At 40.1% G+C, this 22,838-nt stretch overlaps 1 protein-coding gene across 20 annotated transcripts in view; it reads right to left on the bottom strand.

Annotated features, from left to right (window-relative positions):
* Positions 1-22,838, bottom strand: part of simj (transcriptional repressor p66-beta simjang) — a 265,771-nt gene that overhangs the window by 102,307 nt on the left and 140,626 nt on the right. For all 20 annotated transcript variants that reach the window (XM_073982393.1, XM_073982397.1, XM_073982390.1 and 17 more), the window contains one exon: positions 3,564-3,720. The gene's annotated coding sequence lies outside the window, so the exon portion shown is untranslated. The remainder of the gene's footprint in view (positions 1-3,563; positions 3,721-22,838) is intronic.

Raw genomic sequence — 22,838 nt, 5'->3', positions numbered from 1 at the left:
CTGTATGCTCTAACTATAGGGGCATAAGTCTACTCCCTATTGCCTACAAGATCGTGTCAGGGATATTGTGCGAACGACTAAAGCCTATGGTCAACGAGATAATTGGACCATACCAATGCGGCTTTAGACCTGGCAAGTCCACCATTGACCAGATATGTATTTACCCTGCGGCAAATCCTGGAGAAGACCCAAGAGATGCAGATCGACATATTTCACCTTTTTGTCGATTATATAGCAGCATTCGACAGTCCCCTCCGATCAAAGGTATTCCACGCAATGTCTGAATTTGGAATCCCCACAAAGCTCATCCGGCTTTGTAATATAACTTTAACTGACACTAGGTTATCAGTTAAAATTGGAAAGAACCTCTCCGAAGAATTTTGTACCAAAAGAGGTTTCAGACATGGAGACAGCCTTTTGTGTGACCTATTCAACATTTTGCTGGAAAAGGTAATACGAGATGAAAATGTCAAAAGAAATGGCACAATTTACACCAATAGCCACATGTTACTTGCCTATGCTGATGACATAGATATCATGGGACGATCAGTAAAGGAAGTAACTGATACCTTTAGGAAGGTCGATGCAGAATCTGCGAAAGTGGGTCTGGCGGTAAACGGCGAAAAGAACAAATTGATGGTGTCGACGCGCAAAGCGTCCATAGAGCTCGGACCAACTGTGGAAGTTGGTTCCTATAATATTGAGGTAGTTAAAGAGTTCGTCTACCTCGGCACCTCCGTAAACACAACAAACGACATCAGTTGTGAAATAAAAAGAAGAATTATATTGGCCAACAGATGCTACTTTGGTTTAAGTAAGCAGTTCAAAAACAAAGCCACATCTCGTCAAACAAAAATAACGCTCTACAAAACACTGATACTACCCGTGCTGATGTATGGCTCCGAAGCCTGGATACTTGCACCAGCAGACATGGCAGTGCTTGGTATGTTTGAGAGAAACATTCTTTGAAAGATATACGGACCAATCTGCGTTGACGGTGAATATCGACGTCGCATGAACCACAGGCTGTATCTGCTATACAACGACATCAATATAGTTAAACGTATCGAGATGCAGCGATTGCGTTGGCTAGGCCATATCATAAGAATGAGCGATGATGAACCCGCTAAAAAGGCGTATGAATACATGCCACATGGCGGTGCACGCAGAATTGGCAGGCCAAGGAATAGATGGCGCAAACAAGTGGATGATGAGATGAAAAGGCGCGGTATTCCAGAGTGCAAAGCAACAAATAGAGAGGAATGGAGATCTCTTCTTAGTTCGGCCTATAGAACAAATGTTCTGTAATGGTCCAGCTAAGTAAGTAAGTAAGTACATATGTGGAATATTGGAGATTTTCCTTACGCCATTTATCCTTTGCGCCCACCCCAGCAAACATATAATAAAATTACGTCTCCACATTGCCTCTGTGGGTAGTCCCAATTTACATTGGGCGAGTTTACTTGCGGCAATTGTCATTTTGTAGGAGAGAGAGGTGAGGCATATGGTAACCCTTTGCCCCTCAGCACCCTCTCTCACCTACAAACTGACAATTGCCGCAAGTAAACTCGCCTAATGTAAATTGGGACGTAGATATGGAATGTTTTCACTTTGTGTCATATGACATTGATAGATAGTGTAAACTACCTCTTAGTGGAGGTAATTCCTACACATACAGGGGCATGTGACAGAAACCACTTTTGGTTTCTCAAGTGGAATCTCAACACTTAAAAATAATAAAAAAAATATTGTTTTATTTACAAAATCACATTTAATTTCACTTTTTTTATCATTTTATTTCCATTCCAATTCTCAATCAACGAAACCAATTATTAATATTAAATAAGTATTGCCACAACATAATTTTTTCGTGAAAACATTTGTAAAAACAAAACAATCTGACATTACGAATGACAAATTAAAGCAATGTTAGAAGGAAACAAAAAAGAAAGAACTCAAACAAGATGTTTTTCAATGTTACGTTAGTTTTTTGCCCCTTAATTACCGAAACAATAGAAAAATTGAAAATCCAATAAAAATTAATTTCCTTTTCGCACAAAAAAAGCTTTCTTTAAACACAATATTTTCACAATTCTCACTTCAACAGTGTTTTTTCTAACCATATGTTTTTGTTTTGTTTATTTTGATTCCTCCAATGTTGCCATATTTATACCAAATAATAAGATTTTCGGAATTCACCAAATCGATTGAAATCTGAAGAAGCAAAACAAACGATCGAAATGAAATTACGGAATTAAAACCATTCCGATTGGAATCTGTGACATGCCTGATAGACATCTCAACAGTTGGGGGTGTTGGAGGAGAGTTGGAGGTGTTGGTGCAGCGTCGTGTCCTGGTGTGGATGTCGTGCCAGCCATCCGTGAGGTTGTCTTCGTTTACTGTTTGTGTTGTGTTGTCCGTTGCCGCGGTTACTGTCGGCCCTTTGTGCAGACCGTGAGGACAGCATGTTAATTGTCTGTGGTCCTGTGTTGTTTGTTTTTGCCGCTGACTGAATTGGCGGGGATCACCAGTCCGGGGCTGTTTGGAGTCCAACTGGTAATGGTCATTGGCCACGAAGCCTTACCGGAGGCTATAATCTGGTACCGCGGGTGCCAGGTGCCCACAGATACTTGGATCTGTCCTGGCAGTTGGTGTTGGCCCCCTTGTGGGAGCATCGCAATGGCTGTGGTTAAGACCCAAATCGTGAAAATAGCTTCGGCTCGTGTGTGGAGCTGCTCTTCAACCGGGTGCCTAACACAAAGAAAGGTAGGAGTATAGATAAGCTATGCTCTTAACCAAGGAGGCGATCACGTCCAAATACGTGTGAGCAAATTGGTACTCGTACTTTTTGTTCGGGGATGTTGGTAAACGCATCCTATTCACCCGGTGTTAAGAGCATTGTGGAGTAGGCCGCATGACAGGTACCCACATAAGACACAACGACGTATGTACGTCTGTCTGTGAACTATATTACTGAACTAGTTCAGCCAAAATTGCTTCTTCTTCTTTATTTGCAAATCCGTATTCGGATATTAGCGATCATACAATGTTAATTATTACAGAGTTATTTAATTACATATTATAGAGTTAAAACATTTCATTCAATTATAGCTAGTTCTCTGTTTCTTGCGGCGCTTAAAAGGCTTATTTCATCTTGGTGTCCTGTCCATTCCTGAATGTTTTTCATCCATGTTATTTCTCGTCTTCCTCTTGGTCTGCGACCTTCAATTTTGGTTCTTATAATAGCTTGGAGGAGATTATATTTTCTATTTCGCATAATGTGTCCCAAATAAGCAGTTTTTCTCGTCTTTATAGTTCTGATAATTTGATTTTCGGTATTCATTCGCCTCAGTACTTCATTATTTGAGATGTGATTGGTCCAGGATATCTTTAAGATCCGTCGGTATATCCAAATCTCAAACGAGTGCAGTCTTCTCTCGTCTGCTGCTGAACAAAAATTAAACAATCTTTCAAATGAACTTTAAATTCACAACTCTCAGAAGATTCGATTTTTATTGGAACTAAAATGAAAAATAAAATAATTTTAATTTGTTTATACTTACAAGGGTTACAAATGTTAAAAGACAACAAACGATCAGGTTTGCTGGAAATGTAACAGTCAGTTTCCTCCGCACATGCACCAAAAATTCGATGGTTTATCCGATTTTATTTTCTATTTTGCACGTCAAATAAAACACGTTGATTTTATTCCAAAAAAATCTGAAAATGAAGAAAAAAGTGACAGAATGAAAAATTAGTAATTTATTTATTGAAACTAAAAGAAATAAACTAAACAATTAAGAACATGTTATAAGCGGCAGGGACGTTGTCGTCTGCAACATCAAGGCTACCTGACGGCAGTAATGACCTGGACTTGAGTCAAAAAGGTTTAAAATTTTGCGCCGGAGGTATATGAAGGAGTTTATGTAAGGGTATAGTTTTTGCATGTTATTGGAGTAGGTAACTTAAGGAATGGGCCGACTTACTGCATCTTTGAATTAGATCTAAATATGAGAGAAATATTAAAAAAGTATGATAAAGCTGTGCCGACAGTTATTTAACCTCCACCCCGAGCCTATAGAAAAGAAGTAAACAAAAGACTTCTGACGTCTAGGGCTGCATACAGAACATGTTGCCAAAAATTTAAAAACGATGCCAGACAAGTCCTTAAATTGCACTCTTTCCAAACTTTGGAAATTTGAATCTTATCACACTGCGTGTCACATAAAGTCGGGCACCAAACTGGCGCCGCATAGCTTACCACAGACCAACCTATCGCTTTATACGTAGTGAACAAGGTTTCTTTATTTGCACCCCAAGTGTTGCCGCCGGCTAGTGACTTGAGGACCTTGTTCCTACATTTCACTTTATCGCAGATAGTTGTGGCATGCGAGGACGACGTGAAAGTGGTGTCGAATGTCACTCCTAGAATTTTCTCTTCTATACTGCGCCGTCCCTGTGGTGAACAGAGTGGCCGTCAACTTAGTGGCGGATATCTGCATATTCCTCGCGTGGAAAAAGGTGGTATGATCGGTTAAACAGGAGTTCAGTCTCCCACAGGTACCTGACGCCAGGATCGTACAATCATTCGCATACGTTACGATCTCAATGCCGTCTGGAGGGGGCGCAATACAGGAAAGGTAGAGGTTAAACACCCAGCAAACCAATCGTACCGATATCGTAACGAAATCGGAACAAAATTCGGACGATACCTCCGATATCTGATCCGAAATCGTAACGATATCTTAACGAAAGTTGTATGAAGTGGTTGACATAATTTCGGAACGAAATGTCGAAGCGACATCAGATCGATTTCGGTCCGATTTCGTAACGAAATCTGAAGAAAATCCTTGGGAAATTCGGAAAGGAAATTTCTTTCCGATATTCATTCCGAAATCGGTACAAAATCTGAACAATTTCCTCTCCGAAAAATCGTTTAGAAATCGGAACGAAATCTGAACGACTTTGCTTCCGAAATTGTTCAGACGTGTCGGACATCAGACATTTGGTTTGCTGGGCAGTTCCGGAGATATCACCCCACCTTGGGGAACACCCTGTTTCACTCTTCGGGTCTTGTATTTCTTGTTCCTTAACTGGCGACGACCACACATATAGTTGATTATCCAAGGTTTCAGACTTGGCCGGAGGGGTGTCTGCTCGATGTCCTCGAACAGCGTGGAGTGCTTGACAGTATCAAAGGCTTTTAATAAGTCAAGCGCCATCATCACTGTTCTATCACACGGCCGCTCCTGGTTGAGTCTCCGACAAATATTTGTGGAGATGGCATGCAGCGCTGTTGTCGTGCTGTGCTGCTTACGGAATCAATGCTGATGATCGGCAACTTGATAACTATTTATAATGCTGGGAGGACTAAGGCCTCAAGGGTCTTTGCTACAGGTGACAAAAGCGAAATCGGCCTGTAAGATTCATCTTTGCTGGCATCCTAGCCTGGCTTCAGTAGCGGGACCATAATGCCCATTTTCCAGACTTCGGGAACAGTAAGGGTGGCTAGCGACAGGTTGAGAACTTTAGTGAGATACTACAGTCCCGGCTCATCCAGATGTTTCAACATTACCATGGCAATTCCGTCAGGTCCCAAGCTTTGGATGATGATGGCATTCGCAACATCATCCATTGTAAACTGTGGTGGTCCGTCCTCGACAGGAAGAGATCAAATGAGACGTAACACTCTTCCCTTCGCCCTGTCACTCTCGGTGTGCTCGACAAACTGTCGATTGAAATAACTTGCACACCTCTTCAGGTCAGTCAACGTAACGATGCCAAACGTGACTGAGGTCCTGTCATCCCTCCTTCCGGTGTTCGAGAGTGACTTAGCCGTTGCCCACAATTTGCTTATACCGGCTCCAATGTTGCAACTCTTCAGATGATTTAACCACTTGTTCCGCTAATGTTCGCCGACCAGTGCCAGCTCCCTAACTCTGGGATCGTCGGGGTTGGTTCGGCGAAACTCATCACGCTCATTTGCTAATCCCATCGCCTCTACTGGAAAATTCGGTCTTACTTCGGGTATTCGACCAGCAGATATATGGCGAGCGGCTGCAGCATTGATGATGTCTCGGAACGTCCTTTCCGCTACCCGAACATCAGAAAGATTGGGCAATTCTCTGAAGCGTTGATTGGTGAACTCTCTGAAACTCGGCCAATCAGCTTTCCCATGATTGACGAATGTGCGGCGTTCAGAGGTGATGAAATCGGGTGGTCTGCTGATGGCGACAATTGTGGGGAGATGGTCTGATCCAAGGGAAATGACTGGCTGCCAGGTGACGTCATTTGTCAGAGCAGGTGACACGATGGTTATGTTTGGCGAACTGTGACACGCTCCTCTACTTCTGGTAGGGGCGTCCTCATTGACCGAGCACAACGAAGAGCTGTCAATCTGCTCAGCCAGCGCTATACCCCTCTGGTCGTTTCCGAGAGTCGATGGTCACGTTGCGCATTAAAGTCCCCAAGGACCAAACGATTATGACCTTCCAAAAGCGAACTAATGTCAGGCAACTCTATCTCGGCAGTTCCACACCTGACTGCTACCCCCATACATTCCATGTATGGGTCATTAGCGACAGGCTCAAGCGAGATAGGTATGTATTGGACAAATTGGTGCAATAGGAAAGCTAATCCCCCACCTCCACATCTTGTGCGATCCTTCCTTATTACGTTGTAACCATCATAACGTACTGAGCTGTTCAGCATGGTTTCCTGCACTGCCGCGACCTTGATCTTCTTCCGATTCATAAAGTCTACTATTTCATCGATCTTACCTCGGAGCCCATTGCAATTCAATTGCAAAAAGGATGCATTTTCTGGGATTGGAACAACAACGGCTGGTGTTAAATGCTGCGCGTGCGGCTGCTGTTGGGGGGACTGCGGGGGAGTTTCGTAATCCGACGACGAAGGAGTTTCGTAATCTGACGACGACTCACTGGGAGCTGTGTTCGCGCAACATGCAACAACATAGTCCCTCGCGTGGGCAAGTCCAGAGCAACCCCTTAAATGCACCCACTCCTGACATCTATTGCATCTCACCGAAGATTGGATATTGGTGAAGATGCGGATATGACAAACCGAGCACAAATATATTGGTCCTGGGCATTCCGGGATATGCTGCTCCCAGCACAGAAAAACGAAACAAATTCAAACACACGTACACTGAGGTGATGTTGTGTGATCCCTGGTCAATCCGGTACAGAGAACCCGCTGCCGTGGGATTGATTTTGTTAGGTATGTAGGATTGGTTTTGCCGTGTTAAAGCGGGTCAGCGCCGTTGTTTGGTACTTTTCATCCCCTTACGTCACCTAAGAAGTCCTTATAGACCCTGATATACTGGGAATGACATATTAATGTAATTCATATTGGAACTTAATCTAAGTTCAATGAAATATTACGATACATAAATTCTGACCAAATCGGTTACCACAATCGAGAGTGCGGTCCACTCAACTAAACAGATGGGCCCACTTCACACATTCTTGCATTTGTATAAAGAAATTATAATTTTTTTTTTTTTTTTTTGAAATTAATTTATTCATAGGCTATAGGCGCTAAATCTTTTCATTGCAAGCTGTGAAATTCAAACCACAACAAAAGTTACGACAATGAAGTCACAAAAAACACAGCAGTAAATTTGAAAATAAAAAAACACAACACAAATAAAACATCGAAGGGGGGGGGGGGGGGGGGCTTACCTCTAAATTACGCAGTAAAATGCAGTGTTGCCAAGTGGAAAGGGAAATGTGGCTCTTCATTGTGAAATGTGTTTTAACAAAAATTCCAAACAATTGAGACAGGTTAGGTGATACATATTTTGCCAATAAAGAATAAGTCATTCACACAGACTAATTCAGAGCCGTAGTGTCTTTGCAAATGTACTTTCATACATACATATGTATATAGGTTTGATTACCTTTTGTGTCCGAATGAAAAACACTTTATTGAATGTTTTCTAGTTTAATTCAATTTTTATTAATAATATTAAAAATAGTTCCTTAAAATTAAATTAAAGCATAGGGGATGAATGATACCACGCAACGGTCTTGACCGGCTTTAACATGGCAAAGCCCAGGATTTATCTTGGTCCCTCTTTCATCTCAAGTGGACACTGACCTCCCCGTGGTGTCACCTGGGGAACTGCCTTTAACACCCGTTAAAGGTAGTGAGCTAACATGTGCCGCGCGTTCACCCATAAGAACGTTAAAAACTTGGGTTTGGGCGTCGGGTTAGTAACCCTCCCCTAGAAAAAACATCCTACTATGAAAAAACGAAAGAAAAGAAAAACAAACCCCTCTAAAGTTGACGAACCCCGCAAACGTTTTAAGGACCATGATCTGCGAATCTGCACCTGGAATGTTCGCACTCTTTATAGAGAAGGTGCAGTCTTCGCATTGGCAGACGTACTTGAAAAGTACAAGGCCGATATTACTGCCATCCAGGAAATACGATGGATTGGGAAAGGCGTCACAACAACACCTAAAGGTGACGCACCGTATTATAGCTGCCATGACGCAAAGCATGAGTTTGGTTGCGGATTTGTAGTTAGTCGGAGACTAAAACATCTGGTATCCAGCTTCACCCCGGTGAATGAAAGACTTGCTGCAATTCGAATAAAAGCTAAATTCTTCAACATCAGCTTTATTTGCGCTCATGCTCCCACTGAAGAAACGGACGAACAGACCAAAGATATATTTTACGAGCGCTTAGAAGAAACATATGACCGTTGCCCTGCCCATGACATTAAAATCATTCTAGGCGATTTTAATGCCAAAATTGGAAAGGAGAATATCTTTGGCCCAACAGTCGGGAAATTCAGTCTCCACAGTGAAACATCTGACAATGGTATGAGGCTGATAGACTTTGCAGCTGCAAAAAACATGGTAGTTAGCAGTACCAGATTTAATCATCTCGATATTCATAAGGGCACCTGGCTGTCTCCAGATCAAAGAACAAGTAATCAAATTGATCATGTTGTGATAGATGGAAGACATTCATCCAGCGTGTTGGATGTACGATCGTTCCGAGGCGCAAACATTGATTCGGACCACTACCTTGTTGCAGCAAAGGTACGTACCCGTCTAAACGTTGCAAATAAAGCACGAACAGACTCAACGCGGAAGTTGGACATCGATAGGCTGCAAACACAATAGATAGCCACAGCATATTCCACTCAACTAGCCCAATTGCTTAACGCGAGCACTCCTTGTCCCGATAACATAACAACACAATGGCAACATATTGCCCACTCCATGCAAACAGCCGCAAAATCCATACTTGGATTCCAGAGACCTCCACAAAGGAATTAATTGTATGACCAGGAGTGTCGTGCTGCCACCGAAGAGAAAAATGCGGCATATAGAGCTACTTTACAATCAGTAGCAACGCGTAGCGCACGAGAGAGATATCGGGAGAAAAGGAGAGAAGAGAAACGGCTTTTCCGCAAAAAAAGAGAGAGAAATGGAAAAGCGGGAGTGTGAAAAAATCGAGATGTACAGGAGACAGAATGAAGTTCGAAAATTCTACCAAAGAGTGAAACATCAAACAGATGGCTTTGGTACAGGCACATCCTCCTGTAGAGACCAGCAAGGTAATCTGGTAACAGATACAGATAGCGTGCTCAGGATATGGAAGGAACATTTCTCCAATCTGCTGGTATCCAATAGTAGCGAAGACGATGATACCACAGATCCAATTCCAGAAGATGGTATAGAATGTATACCGCCCGGCCAAGATGAGGTAAAAACAGCAATCAACCGGCTGAAGAATAATAAAGCAGCAGAAGCCGATGGCTTACCAGCCGAGCTGTTTAAAACCGGAGGCGACGCGCTGATAAGGTGTATGCATCAGCTAGTTAGCACCATCTGGCAGGAAGAACGCGTACCCGACGATTGGAACCTGAGCATCCTATGTCCCGTCCACAAGAAAGGAGATAAGACTGTATGCTCAAACTATAGGGGCATAAGTCTTCTCCCTATTGCCTATAAGATAGTGTCAGGGATATTGTGCGAACGACTAAAGCCAATGGTCAACGAAATAATTGGACCATACCAATGCGGCTTTAGACCTGGCAAGTCCACCATTGACCAGATATTTACCCTGCGGCAAATCCTAGAGAAGACCCAAGAAATGCAGATCGACATATTTCACCTTTTTGTCGATTATAAAGCAGCATTCGACAGTCCCCTCCGATCAAAGGTATTCCACGCAATGTCTGAATTTGGTATCCCTGCACAGCTCATCCGACTTTGTAAGATGACTTTAACTGATACTAGGTCCTCAGTTAAAATTGGAAAGAACCTCTCCGAAGAATTTTGTACCAAAAGAGGTTTCAGACAAGGAGACAGCCTTTCGTGTGACCTATGTATTCAACATTTTGCTGGAAAAGGTAATACGAGATGCAAATGTCAAAAGAAATGGCACAATTTACACCAATAGCCACATGTTACTTGCCTATGCTGATGACTTAGACATCATGGGACGATCAGTAAAGGAAGTAACTGATACCTTTAGGAAGGTCGAAGCAGAATCTGCGAAAGTGGGTCTGGCGGTAAACGGCGAAAAGACCAAATTGATGGTGTCGACGCGCAAAGCGTCCATAGAGCTCGGACCAACTGTAGAAGTTGGTACCTACAACTTTGAGGTAGTTAAAGACTTCGTCTACCTCGGCACTGCCATAAACACAACAAACAACATCAGTTGTGAAATAAGAAGAAGAATTGTATTGGCCAACAGATGCTACTATGGTCTAAGTAAGCAATTTAAAAACAAAGCCACATCTCGTCAAACAAAAATAACACTATACAAAACGCTGATACTACCCGTGCTAATGTATGGCTCCGAAGCATGGGTACTTGCGCAAGCAGATAAGGCAGTGCTTGGTGTGTTTGAGAGGAAAATTCTTCGAAAGATCTACGGGCCGATTTGCGTTGACGGTGAATATCGACGTCGTATGAACTACGAGCTATATCAGGTATACAAAGACATGAATATAGTTAAACGTATCGAGATGCAACGATTGCGTTGGCTAGGCCATATCATGAGAATGAGCGATGATGAACCCGCTAAAAAGGCGTATGAATACATGCCACATGGCGGTGCACGCAGAATCGGCAGGCCTAAGCTTCGATGGAGCAAACAAGTGGATGAAGAAATGGAAAGGCGCGGTATTCCAAAAAGTCAAGCGAAAAACAGAGAGGAATGGAGATCTTTTCTTAGTTCGGTCTATGGAACAAATGTTCTGTAATGGGCCAACTAAGTAAGTAAGTAATGTTATAATTACACTGTACAACACACAAAAAAATTACAAGATAATTCGGCCAGATTATAAAAGAGGACCGAAAAAAAGAAGACACGTGTATCGGCGTTTTGAAAGTTTACGTCGAGAAGTAACCTAAATAGGCGTAGCAAGTTCCGCCCATTTCTACAGGTTTTGAAATATTCGACATCAGATTCCTTGGAATCCTTGCATTTTAGGTATAAAGTGTCTTTGGCAATATTACTGACAACAATGCGGGGTATCTTTTTATGAAAAAAATTAACCCTCATGCGAGTCGATAAAGTGGTCTTTTTGGTCCATTTTTTTCAAAACGTTTAAAAAGTCCTTTAAAATGATATCGTATCAGTTTTATTAGAGCAGGAGTAGCTTCCATCGTTAGAGAATTTAGGACCATGCCAAAACCAGGGATGTTAGGACTCTTATGTCAGATATATATTCACTGGACAATAGCCGTAGACTATCCTCGCATTTGCACATACAATATCAGGAACCTATGGCTTATCCTTATAGTACTAAAATACGTAATTTTTCAAAGTCCGATCTGGGTTATCAATAATTTCCCTAAATATATTCACCATATATATATATATTTAAAAAACAGTTTCAATCGAGCACACATAATCTTCTGAAAGAATTTATTATCAAATAAAATAAAATATATTTTGTGACCACAGATAACGAAAAGGTGAATAAAAATGGTAGAATATGGTCCTATAACATATATAACAAGTAAAAAGTCGTTAAGTTCGGCTGGGCCGAACTTTCTATATCCTCCACCATAAAATAGTCTTAATTAAAATGGAATAATTAGGGTCCTTTCACAATTTTAGGTGGAACAACTTTTCGACAATGGATAAATTTCTAGTGTCTCCCACAATTGCTTAAATTACACTGTGAACACAAATGTTGGGGCAGCGATAATTCCTTTTGGAAATGAAAGCCCTTGGTGTGTGTACATTAATAACCCCGAAGGTTATTAATAATCACGTTATGTCGTGATGAAGTTTTTGCAAGAGACCCTGTAAGCCATCATGAATTAGCATTATATCTTTGTTTGTTGTTTTTGCAGAGCACTTAAGCAACAGTGAACAAAGATATAACGCTAATTCCTGATGGCCCACAGGATCTCTATCAAAAATTTTATCACGCCATAACGCGGAAGTTCGACTCACGGCGGATCCGTCCTTCGGGGTTCATAATTTACTCACCAAGGCCTTTCTTCCCCAAGAGGAATTTTCCATGCCCCAGACTTTCACCTCCATTTTGTTGCACAGTGTTATCTAATCTAATCTAACAAAATGTGTTCAGGTGGGTGAAAGGTACCACCAACGGGGCTATACCAAAGAGTCAACCTATCTTTAAATTTTTTTGGCGGAAAAGTTTTACAGCTGCAGGGAACTTCAAGAGTCAAATTGAGGGTAGTTTCATCAAAACAATGTAGACCCTCAAAATGGACCCATATTGACGAATTTTAGTGAAGAAATTTCGTGACCACTTCAAAATTCCCGAAAATCGGGAGGTACAGTTATATGGGGGGATATACCAAAACATGGACCTATATTGACGATTATTTTTGGATAGACAAAATTGTAGCTAAAATTCTCAAAATACCGATCATTACAGCTAGTTCGGTTAAAAATTGCAGCTAAAATTCTCAAAATACCGAAAATCGGGAGATACCGTTATATGGGGGCTATACCAAAACATGGACCTATGTTGACGATGTTTCGTGACCACTGAGAACGTCAAATGTCAAATTGCAGATAGTTCGGTTAAAAATTGTAACTAAAATGCTCAAAATACCGAAAATCGGTAGTTACGGTTATAAGGGGGCCATACCAAAACATGGACCTATATTGACAATGTATCGTGGAGATCTTTCATGACCACTGAGAACCTCCAATGTCAAATTGCAGATAGTTCGGTTAAAAATTGTGGCTAAAATTCTCAAAATACAGAAAACCGGAAGGTACCGTTATAAGGGGGCCATACCAAAACATTGACCTATGTCGACGATGTTTCGTGGAGATGTTTCATGACCACTGAGAACCTCAAATGTCAAATTGCAGATAGTTCGGTTAAAAATTGTAACTAAAATGCTCAAAATACCGAAAATCGGTAGTTACGGTTATAAGGGGGCCATACCAAAACATTGACCTATGTTGACGATGTTTGGTGGAGATGTTTCATGACCACTGAGAACCTCAAATGTCAAATTGCAGATAGTTCGGTTACAAATTGTGGCTAAAATTCTCAAAATACCGAAAATCGGGAGGTACCGTTATATGGGGGCTATACCAAAACATGGACCTATGTTGACGATTTTTGGTGGAGATATTTCGTGACCACTGAGAACCTCAAATGACAAATTACAGCCAGTTCGGTTAAAAATTGTAGCTAAAATGCTCAAAATACCGAAAATCGGGAGGTACCGATATATGGGGGCTATACCAAAACATGTACCTATATTGACGATGTATCGTGGAGATCTTTCGTGACCACTGAGAACCTCAAATGTCAAATTGCAGATAGTTCGGTTAAAAATTGTGGCTAAAATTCTCAAAATACCGAAAACCGGGAGGTACCGTTATATGGGGACTATACCAAAACATGGACCTATGTCCATATCCTTTGGGATATAAGTTTGTTGATCACTAGGAACCCCAAGTGCTAAATTATGGCTAATTCGGTCTGCAAATGTGGCGAAGAACGTCAAAAAACCTCAAATCCGGAGGTACCGTTATTTGGGGGCTATACTAAATAGTGGACCAATATAGCCCATCTTCGAACTTGACCTGCCTATGGAAAAAAGACCCTCGGGTGCAAAATTTCAGCACTCTATCTCAATTATTGCGGACGCTAGAGTGATTACAACAGACGGACAGACAGACGGACAGACAGACGGACAGACGGACATGGCTAGATCGTCTTAGAATTTTATCCTGATCAAGAATATATATACTTTATAGGGTCGCAAATGATTAGTTCGATGTGTTACAAACGGAATGACAAACTTAATATACCCTCCATACTATGGTGGAGGGTATAAAAAGCGAATGCTTCTGGAGATGTTAAATAGCTACAAATTTCTTTTGTTCAGAAACTCATAATGAAATTTGATTTGGAACATTTCTTCTTTTGACACAACCCCCAAAAAGTGAGGTATTTTAGGAGATTTTGACTCAGTATGGAATAAATTTTAATTAAGAGTCTAAAAGTTTAACAATTAATTTCTACCTATAATAACTAATTTTGTAACGTCATTTTGTTAACAAAGTATTTTACTCAGGTATCTGGTTTGTTCTGGGACTTACAATGAAATTTTGTGTAGAATATTTCTTCTTTTAACACCTTTCGCCTAGAACTAAATTTCATGTTACTTTCATGCATCAACTCGAAAAAAGAACAAAACAAATTTATTCAAAAAAAAATATTTGGGTGTTTTGTTGGCAAACTTGATGTATATATTTTCTTGATATATATTGCAAATACATATTTCATTTATTCGGTGACTTATATTAAAATTTGATGGAGATAATTTTTGTCTTTGACGTCTTCTATCTAGAATGAAGTTTTGTGGGACAAAACTTAATAAACTCAGATAAAGTACAACATTAACCCTAAAACGTGATTTTACTTTTGACACATTCCTGGCGTTTAGGTACGATTTAGAGTTTTGGTGTATTCGGGGACCTATAGTAAAATTTTATGACAAAAAATTTTGTAGAATATTTTGATCTGATACGATCACATTTTAAAGGAGTTTTTAACAGTTTTTGAAAAAAGGGACCAAAAAGACCCCTTTAGTGACTCGCATGAGGGTTAAATTTGTACATAAAAAGATACCCCTCATTGTTGTCTGTAATATTGCCAAAGACACTTTATACCTATAATGCATGGATTCCAAGGAATCTGATGTCGAATATTTTTGAGAACTTGTAGAAATGGGCGGAACTTGCCACGCCTATTTAGGTTACTTCACGACGTAATCTTTCAAAACGCCGATACACGTGTCTTCTTTTTTTCGGCCCTTTTTCATAATCTGTGCGAGGTTTCTTGTAATTTTAACAAAAGTTTGATTTTGTTGTACATTGTTATTCTACAACGATTGCGTTGGCTGGATCACGTTAGCGGGAATTTTGGATCAAATCTGTTTCTCCAAGGTAAAAGATTTATCTTTCGTAGGTTATTCTTGGCCTTCCAGTTCTGTGTGCACCGCCATGTGGCCCATATTTATAAGCCTTTTTAGCGGGTTTATCATCGTTCATTCTTATGACATGGCCTAGCCAACACTATTGTCGTATAACGATACGTTTAACTGTAGTGATGTCATTGTATAGCCATACGGCTCGTGGTTCATTGGACATCGATGCACACCGTCAACGCTGATTTATTCCTAGATCTTTCGAAGCATTTTTCTCTCAAACACACCAAACACTTATCTGCTTGAGCATGGGTGGAAAGAGTATCAGCATTTTGTAAAGTGTTATCTTTTTTTTTTTAATAGATGGGGTTTTCTTTTTAAACAGCTTACTTAGGCTAAAGTAGCATTTGTTGGCCAATACAATTCCTCTTTATATTTCACAACTCATGTTGTTTGTTGTGTGCGAAGTGCGAAGAAAATGAATAGCGCAAAGTTCTCAATTCCACAACAACAGATAGCAAACGAAAAAGTTCAAAATACATGAATGATTCGTTTGGTGTTTGAAAAACTTCCACCACGGTAGTATGTTCCAAGTATGTTCCCAGCAAACCAATCGTACCGACATCGTAACAAAACAAGTAAAAAAGTGTCAGTCGGCTTTGCTGACAGATAGATACCCCCAGCCAACGTGAAGCGAAACTTTCACCTCCGGACAGATCGAATGTATTTAAGGCCTCTTTAGAATTTTGTGGCCCTTTTTGGACATTTGAACTTGCCGACAAAAATGTGGATTAGGAATTAACTGCACTAAGACACAAATGTTGAACTTTTGTAGGGCAGGTAACCTTAGGGAGGACCGATATGGGCCATTTTAGAAGTTAAAATAAAATATTAGGAGATCCAAAGCATTTTAGTGACCTTTTTAAATATTGGGGAGAAGTACCGAAAGTTGTGGACCGGTATGGCCCATGAAACTAAGTTTGGATATAATATGACGAAGACCAAATGTTGATCCAAATCGGTTGAACAGTTCGAGAGTTATCGTGCTCTCCGACCGTCACATATGGTGACATACGGGTTTTTTACACCTTTCGGGCTGTTTTCCCAAGAAATATGGACTTGCACCTGAAAAAACTTTTACCGTCGTAATGGAGGTAGCGAATGCAAATAGCTTCAACAAAAATCAAAGTGATTCGAGAGCAGGTCTTAAAGTGAACTTATCCGAACTTTTGTGTGAGAGGTACCAGAAGGAGTAGACAAATATAGTCCATATTCGAACCTGATCTATATCTGGTAGATATATTAGGATGTGCAAAGTATGGATTTCATCGGTCACTCCCTTTAAGAGTTATCGTGCGCAAAATTTTTCCGAACATTTCTGAAGTTTTGTGGGGGAGGTACCTGAAAAAGTGGACCGATATAGCTTATCTTCGAATTTAAACTATGTTTTGATAAAATATTACGAAGGCCAAATTTTGGACCGAATCGACGGATCCGTTGGAGGGTTATCTTGCGCTCCAAACTCTACACACGGTGTCATAGGGGCCTTTTGCAACTTTCAGGCTATTTTCTCAGAAAGTATGTACTTGCCCCTGATGAAACTTATACTGTCGTATAGGGGCAGTAAATACAAGTTGCTGCAAAAAAATCAAAGCGATTCGAGAGCAGGTCCTAATCTGAACTTATCCGAAATTTTATGAGGGAGGTAACCGATGGAGTGGACCGATTGAGTCCATATTGGAACCTCATCTTAGTCTGGTAGAAATTTCACGACGTGCAACGTATGGATCAAATCGGTTACTCCCTTCGAGAGTTATCGTGCGCACAAGTTTTGCGACAATCTTTGAACATTTGTGGGGGAGGTACCTGAAGGAGTGGACCTATATGGCCCATCTTCGAACTTAAATCAAATCTGGACAAAATATTTCGATACCCAAAATTTGAACCGAATCGATTGATCCGTTCGAGAGTTATCGTGCGCACCAGCCAGCCAGACAGACGGACAGACAGACAGACGGACGGACATTGCTAGATTTACTCAAAATTGTCTGAAACGGATATCGTACAAACATACTTGGGGTCTAAAACCATTATTTCGATGAGGCACATTTTCATCGTATCAAAGTGTATATACCCTCCTTAGCCTAAAGGCTGAGGGTATAATTAGGACTCAACGTCCGATGTCGGGTCCGAAATCGTAGCGATATCTTAACGAAAGTTGTATAAAGGTTGAAATAATTTCGAAACGAAACGTGGGAGTGAAATCGGATCGATGTCGGTCCGATTTCGGAAGAAAAATCCTGGTGAAATTCGGAAGGGGAATTTTTTTTCTTCCGAATCTTTGTACAGATTTCTGAACTATTTCGGAATAATGTCGTATGAAAATTGGATATACCTTCCGAATCTTCGTAAAGATTTATGAAATTAACCCCTTGCTGTTAGATACATACAAAAGGTGGTTGTTGTGCGAAGGGAAATTTGTTTCGTACCGAAATCGGAAGAAAAACATTGGTACATTCGAAGGGAAATTTACTTCCGACATTCTCTCCGAAATCGGAACGAAATCTGAACGAATTCCCCTACGAAAAATCGTCAAGAAATTGAAACGAAATCTTAATTTTGCTTCCGAAATTGTTCAGATTTGTCGGACATCCGAAATTTGGTTTGCTGGGTTCATGTTAGGTTATAGGGTTCCCAGCAAACCAATCGTACCGACATCGTAACAAAACCGGAACAAAATTCGGACGATACGTCCGATATCTGATCCGAAATCGTAACGATATCTTAACGAAAGTTGTATGAAGTGGTTGACATAATTTCGGAACGAAATGTCGGAGCAACATCGGATCGATTTCGGTCCGATTTCGTAACGAAATCTGAAAAAAATCCTTGGGAAATTCGGAAAGGAAATTTCTTTCCGACATTCGTTCCGAAATCGGTACAAAATCTGAACTATTTCCTCTCCGAAAAATCGTTTAGAAATCGGAACGAAATCTGAACGACTTTGTTTCCGAAATTATTCAGACGTGTTTAGAAATCGGAACGAAATCTGAACGACTTTGTTTCCGAAATTATTCAGACGTGTCGGACATCAGACATTTGATTTGCTGGGTTGTTAGGAAATCAAATGTGTGTGTGTGTCATTGATCATTTCGCATAGCAAATTTTTGCCAAAAATTCTTTTTGTTTCGGTGGTGAATGAAACAACTCGGCATGTCCATGTAGTTACAGCACACAGTCTTATCTCCCCACGGTGCTCTTGAATCTAATTTAAATGGAAGGTGCTTACACCAGGGAAGTTTTTGCGGATTCCGAAACTACAATGTTCATAGATGAGAAAAATCAAAAAACAAAAAAAAAATCGCCGGAGCGCTTTTTAAATAAATCGCTATTCAAGTTGACATTTTTAGGGGTTGTTTAGGTTTTCACGATTTTGCTTAGACACCGCAAGTCCTATAGAAATGAGACTGAAATAAATATTGTAGCTATGAAAATTCTCTACAAGATTGACCTTTACGGTATTTTCGTAGGTTTTACCATTTTTGAGATATTGAAGTTCAAATTGGGACAATGCACTGACTGTATCGCCCCCATATAAAACAATGTCATGAAAGGTGCGACTTAACTAACTTTTAATAAAAACCGCTTACACAGGGGAAGTTTTTGTGAATTCGGAAACAGCACTGTTCATAGATGAGAAAAATCCAAAAGAAAGAAAAAATCGCTGTAGGGATTTTTAAATAAATCGCGGTCAAAATTCACATTTTTAGGTGTTTTCTAGGTTTTTACGATTTTGCTTAGAAACCGCAAGTCATATCAAAATGAGACTGAAGAAAATGTTGTAACTGTGAAAATTCTCTACAGTATTGACGTTTATGATTTGTTCTCAGGCTGTACCATCTTTGAGATAAAGAATCTCAGTTTACATTTGTAGGCTTTTTTGTTAGGGTTTAGCGATTTTGCTTCAATACGGCAAGTCTTATCGGCATGGGATCTGAGAAAATCTTATAGCTGTGTGAAAATTCTCTACAAGACTGGCGAATGTAATTTTTATTAGGTTGTACTACTTTTTTTTAAAATATATAAGTTTAAGTTGGGACATTGCAGTCTTGACATTGTTTTATAAGGAGACGAGACAGAATTGAAATGAATTTGAATTGTCCCAATATCAACTTCTATATCTCAAAAGTTGTAAGACCTACGAAAATACCATTAAGGTCAATCTTGTAGAGAATTTTGTTAGCTACAACATGTTCTTTATTCCTATTTTGATAGGACTTGCGGTTTCCAAGCAAAATCACAAAAACCGAAACAACTCCTAAAAATTTCAACTTGAATCGCGATTTATTTAAAAAGCGTTCTGGCGATTTTCAGAATCCGCAAAAACTTCCCAGGTGTAAGCAAATTCCATTTAAATTTAATTCAAGAGCACCATGACCCTTTTGTGAAGGGGACAGATGATGCTCAGGTTCCAATCGTCGGCCACACATTCTTAATGCGAGATAGAGCTAACTAGCTGATGCATACACCTTGACAGCATATTGCCTACTGACTTTGGGAATTACAGGACATTGTTTACATGTAATATGATCTGGTACCCCCTTGGTCTATATGGTAACCCTCTTTGTATTTGTCATTCACTAATTACTACAAAAAAAGTGTTGGTTCTCGTAGTTTGAAAACAATTATTTGTCAAACTGTATGCATGTATCCAAGTGCGTTATACAACAGCAAAATACACAAGTCAATAATTTATTTATTGTGTTTTTTTAATTCATGTTTTCTTCTTCGACAAAAAGCTCATGTACCCAGCAAACCAAATTACGGATGTTCGACACGGCTGAACTATTTCGGATGCAACGTCGTTAAGATTTCGTTCCGATTTCTAAACGATTTTTCGGAGCGGAAATAGTTCAGATTTTGTACCGATTTCGTTCCGATATTTCCTTTCCGAATTTCCCAAGGATTTTCTTCAGATTTCGTTACGAAATCGGATCGAGATCGATACGATGTCGCTGCGACATTTCGTTTCGAAATTATGTCAACCACTTCATACAACATTCGTTAAGATATCGTTACGATTTCGAATCAGACGTATCGTCCGAATTTTGTTCCGATTTCGTTAAGATGTCGGTACGATTGGTTTGCTGGGTACCCACTAAACAATTTTTGCCGAAATCGTACCGAATTCGGACGAAATCTCTGCACAAGTTACCATTTCTGATACCGTCTTCGTATGCAAAACATGTCCGTTTTTGTGTGAAGCGGTTCGCAGAATTCGGAACAATTTGTCAAGGGAAATTCGAAAAGAGCATTCGAGTTTCCACAAAAATTAGTTTCGAATTCTGAAGAAATTTCGTAAAAAAATCTGAAGTAAATTTTGCTTTTCGGAACAATCTCGGACAAAACTCTGAAGAAGTATTCGAAAATGTGCAGAAAATGAAATACATTTCGGAGATGTGTTTCGAGATTCTGGAAAGTTTCGGAACTTATTCTAAACAAATTACTATATTCTATCCGAAAGTCGGAAACTATTCTGATGTTTCATTAGATGTTCCAAATATATTCGCCCAAAATTCTTAATCTTTACTCGGATTTGATTCGAATTTCTTGCAATTTAAATAATTACAATGTGAATTTATTATATTATTCACCGCTGCTGCCCGCAAAATTTGCAAAATTATACTCGCAGTCCTTCCTGATAATGTTTTCGAATGCTTTTATTTTATTTTCCTAAAATATAAAAATATAAAATATTGATTATTCCATTATGTGTTTGCAAACAATTTGCGATTTAAATCACAAAATAACTTGTTCCGCTACGTATATACCCAGCAAACCAATCGTACCGACATCTTAACGAAATCGGAACAAAATTCGGATGATACGTCCGATTTCTGATCCGAAATCGTAACGATTTCTTAACGAAAGTTATATGAAGTGGTTGACATAATTTCGGAACGAAATGTCGGAGCGACATCGTATCGATTTCGATCCGATTTCGTAACGAAATCTGAAGAAAATCCTTGGGAAATTCGGAAAGGAAATTTCTTTCCGACATTCGTTCCGAAATCGGAACGAAATCGGTACAAAAACTTAACTATTTCCGCTCCGAAAAATCGTTTAGAAATCGGAACGAAATCTGAACGACGTTGCTTCCGAAATTGTTCAGACTTGTCGGACATCCGACATTTGGTTTGCTGGGTATATATACATATGTGTATGTATGTGTGTACTTGGAATTATTAAATACATACATATTGCAGCAGTACATAACGAGCTATCTTATCAGCTGCAAGTTATTTTTGTTGGTATTCTATAGCCCAACAACAACAAGTCTACAATTTTTGCTCAAGACATTATCTACTTCATTCATTGTTTTAATTCATTCACTGAATTGTATTGTTAAATGGATTAGTCATTGGTTTTGTACCTGATTGATTGACAGTTGATAAACATTTTTGAAGTGGATTTAATTTTGGGAATCATGATGCTTCTATTGACCATTTCTGGAAGAAAGGCTGTTTCTAAGACCCTTTCTGGAAGAAAGGGTGTTTCTTAGACTCTTTCTGGAAGAATGATTGCTTCGATAGACCCTTTCTTTTAGAAAGGGTGCTTCTTTAGACCCTTGCTAGAAAAAAGGGTGCTTCTTTAGACCCTTGCTAGAAGAAAGGGTGTTTCTTTAGACCCTTGCTAGAAGAAAGGGTGCTTCTTTAGACCCTTGCTAGAAGAAAGGGTGCTTCTTTAGACCCTTGCTAGAAGAAAGGGTGCTTCTTTAGACCCTTGCTAGAAGAAAGGGTGCTTCTTTATTAGACCCTTGCTAGAAGAAAGGGTGCTTCTTTAGACCCTTGCTAGAAGAAAGGGTGCTTCTTTAGACCCTTGCTAGAAGAAAGGGTGTTTCTTTAGACCCTTGCTAGAAGAAAGGGTGCTTCTTTAGACCCTTGCTAGAAGAAAGGGTGCTTCTTTAGACCCTTGCTAGAAGAAAGGGTGCTTTATTAGACCCTTGCTAGAAGAAAGGGTGCTTCTTTAGACCCTTGCTAGAAGAAAGGGTGCTTCTTTAGACCCTTGCTAGAAGAAAGGGTGCTTTATTAGACCCTTGCTAGAAGAAAGGGTGCTTCTTTAGAACCTTGCTAGAAGAAAGGGTGCTTCTTTAGACCCTTGCTAGAAGAAAGGGTGCTTCTTTAGACCCTTGCTAGAAGAAAGGGTGCTTCTTTAGACCCTTGCTAGAAGAAAGGGTGCTTCTTTAGACCCTTGCTAGAAGAAAGGGTGCTTCTTTAGACCCTTGCTAGAAGAAAGGGTTCTTCTTTAGACCCTTGCTAGAAGAAAGGGTGCTTCTTTAGACCCTTGCTAGAAGAAAGGGTGCTTCTTTAGACCCTTGCTAGAAGAAAGGGTGCTTCTTTAGACCCTTGC

The sequence above is a fragment of the Musca autumnalis genome, unplaced genomic scaffold (assembly GCF_047663935.1).
Source record: "Musca autumnalis isolate F117 unplaced genomic scaffold, ASM4766393v1 scaffold_4, whole genome shotgun sequence".
NCBI lineage: Eukaryota > Metazoa > Arthropoda > Insecta > Diptera > Muscidae > Musca > Musca autumnalis.
Note: the sequence above shows the minus strand (reverse complement) of the source record. Positions and strands in the feature narration are given on the sequence as shown.